The sequence below is a fragment of the Carlito syrichta genome, unplaced genomic scaffold (genome assembly GCF_000164805.1).
Source record: "Carlito syrichta isolate Samal-C Ts95f unplaced genomic scaffold, Tarsius_syrichta-2.0.1 Scaffold288281, whole genome shotgun sequence".
Classification (NCBI taxonomy): domain Eukaryota; kingdom Metazoa; phylum Chordata; class Mammalia; order Primates; family Tarsiidae; genus Carlito; species Carlito syrichta.
The window spans coordinates 34,238-37,416 of record NW_007232377.1 but is presented as its reverse complement, the minus strand read 5'-3'; the positions used below and the strand labels follow the sequence as shown (position 1 = coordinate 37,416).

The following is a 3,179-nucleotide window of genomic DNA, read 5'->3' as shown; positions in this document are numbered from 1 at the left end:
GCTGCTGTGGCCAGGACACTACACTCCAGTCTGGGTGACAGAGTGAGACTCCAACTCAAAAAAAAAATTAGGGTAGGCATGGTAGTTCATGTCTGTAATTCCAGCACTTTGGGAGGCTGAGGTGAGAGGATCACTTGAGGCCAGAAGCTCGAGACCACCTTGAGCAAAATTGTGAGACCCTATCTCTAAAAAAAACAAAAAATAATTAGCCAGATGTGGTGGCATATGCCTAAAGTCCCAGTTACTTGGGTGACTGAGACAGGAGGATGGCTTGAGCCTAGGAGTTTGAGACTAATGAGCTATGGTTGTACACTCTAGCCTGGGTTACTCCGTGAGATGCTGCTTCAAAAAAAAAAAAAGCCGGGCTTGGTGGCTCAGCCTGTAATCCTGTGCCTTTGGGAGGCTGAGGTGAGTGGATTGCCTGAGCCCGCGGGTTCAAGACCTGCCTGGGCAACTTGGTGAGACCTCATCTCTACAATAAATCAAAAATCAGCTGGGCGTGGTAGCGCGCGCCTGTAATTCCGGCTACTCGGAAAGCTGAGGTGGAAGGATCACCGGAGCCCAGTGGGCCGAGGCTGCCCGGCCACTGCACTCCAGTCTGCACGACGGAATGAAACTCCAACTCAAAAAAAAAAGAAGTGTACAATAAATAAAAAACTTAGCTGGGCGTGGTGGCGTGTGCCTGTAGTTCCAGCTACTTGGAAGACTGAGGCAGAAGAATCACCTGAGGCTGCAGTGGCCGTAAGCATGCGACCATACTCCAGCCTGGGCAACAGAGGGAGACTCCAACTCAAAAAAAAAAAAAGAAGTGGTTCTTGGCCAGACATAGTGGCTCATGCCTGTAATCCCAGCATTTTGGGAGACTGAGGCGGGAGGATTGCTTCAGGTCAGAAGTTTGAAACCAGTCTGAGCAATACAAGGAGACCTCATCTCAACAAAAAAAAATTACCTTGGCATGGTGATACATGCTTGTAGTTCTAGCTTCTCAGGAGCCTGAGGTGGGAGGATCACTTGAGTCCAGGAATTTGAGGCTGCAGTGAGCTATAATAATGCCACTGCATTCAAGCCTGGGCATCAGAGTGAGATCCTGTCTCAAGAAAAAAAAAAAAAAAGACATGGTTCTTAAACTTGAACCTACATCAGAATCACCTGCAGTGCATTAAAACACAAACTACAATATCTGATTGTGTAGGTCAAGAGCAGGGACTGAGAATTTGTATTTCCAATAAGTTTCCAGGATAAGTTTCCAGGAGATGCTGATATTACTGATTTGGAAGCCACATTATGAACAGCACTGCTTTAACCTGTTTTGGATCATGGGCCTTTCTGAGGGTATAATGAAAGCTGTGTACCTTCTCCAAAAAGAGAGCATTCACAGTTCTACATGTAATTTCAAAGAGTTTATGAAACCCTTGACACCTAAATACCCAAGGAGAAAATGTAGTGTTAGGTGGCAAATACAAGGGGGGAACCAAAAAAACCCAAATTACCTTTTAGAGGGTAGATCCCTTGTAGCACAGGCTTCCCCCACTAAAGAAGTGTTTTAGGAACCCATCAGCATCAGTGTACCAGCTTGCATTTATGAGAAGGCTGAGTTTGGCTTCAGTGAATGTTTTTTGGAGATTCTTTCTATGCGTTTGCACATTTCATTATGGGTGATTTATGAGCACACTATGCTGAGTGTTCAGTAGTTTCTGATCAAAAATGACATGGCCCCCATGCCCCACACTCCATATTCAGCTGATCTTGCCCTGAGCAACTTTTTTTGTTTCTCTGGATGAAAAAAGTTCTCAAAGGGAAATGTTTTGCCTATATGGAAGTTATAAAACAAAAAACACTAAAAGGCATCAAAATTGACAAATTCAAAAACTGTTTTGAGCAGTGGAAAAAATGTCTCGATAGGTGTATTGCTTCCAACGGAGAGTACTTTGAAGGTGATTGAAGTTTAAACATGTAAGAATAAATACATAATTTTTTATAAATAAATTCTGGGATTTTGGGATCCCCCCTCATAAATGAGACTTTCACAATGTATTTGATAGTAGTAAAAAACATATTCTAAAGTTCTACTTTAGGTTTTTTTTTGTTTCCGTGATTTTTAATTCATAGAACCTAAAAGAAGCCCTCACCAAATTCTTATTGTAGAGTACTCAAAGAACAGATTAAAATATATATAGAAGCCAGGCACGGTGGCTCACGCCTGTAATCCCAGCACTTTGGGAGGCAGAGGCGAGAGGATTATCTGAGTCCAGGGGTTTGAGACCAACCTGGACAACTTGGTGAGACCTCGTCTCTATAAAAATCAAAAAATTAGCCAGGTGTGGTGGTACATGCCTGTAGTCCAGCCACTTGAAAGACTGAGGCAGAAGGATTACCTAAGTCCAGCAGGTCACTGCTATGGTGGCCATGAGCGTATTCACTGCATTCCAGCCCGGGTGACAAGTGAGACTGCAACTCCAAAAAAATTATAGAAATGACTACTTGCCATGTGGATTACTGTCAATGACTAGCTATACTATAGTATTAGTTCTGCATTTAAGGAGAGAGTTACTGTGGAGGAAGGCTCACTAGAGGCTTAGGCAGGATATGGAGGGAATCACCATGGTTGGTTTACTTTTCAGGTTTGCAGGTTCACAAAATTTTGACAATGCTCCAGAATTAAATAGGCCCCTAGGGCCAGTTAACTCTTATGAGACCTGATTTACCAGGTACTGCCATTAGTGTATATGGGGGGGATAGTCCTTTTCTGTGAATGAAATATTGATGTCTTTAATTGTATAATTAAGCAGTTTTATTTCAGAGATGCTGTTAGTAGTTATTTACTTATTTTCTGGTCATATGTAATTACTGATAACTTAAACATTGTCATTATTTTATACAGCCATCCCTTGATATGAGGGGCATTTGTTTCAGGAATCCTTGTGGATACCAAGATCTGAGGATACTCAAGTCTCTGATATAAAGTGGCATGTATTTGCATATAACCTACACACATTCTCCCATATACTTTAAGTCATCTCTGGATTACGCATAATACCTAATCCAATGTCTACACATCACTTCATTCATATTGGTTCAACATAGTACTTGGTGCATGGCAAATTCAAGTTTTACTTTTTGGGACCTTATGCCGTTTTTTTCTTTTCCTGAATATTTTCTTTTTTTTTTTTTTTGAGTTG

The 3,179-nt window shown here is 41.8% G+C and overlaps 1 protein-coding gene across 3 annotated transcripts in view; it reads left to right on the top strand.

Moving 5' to 3' along the window:
• XRCC6 (X-ray repair cross complementing 6) overlaps positions 1 to 3,179 on the top strand; it is a 40,658-nt gene that overhangs the window by 9,177 nt on the left and 28,302 nt on the right. The window lies entirely within an intron of this gene.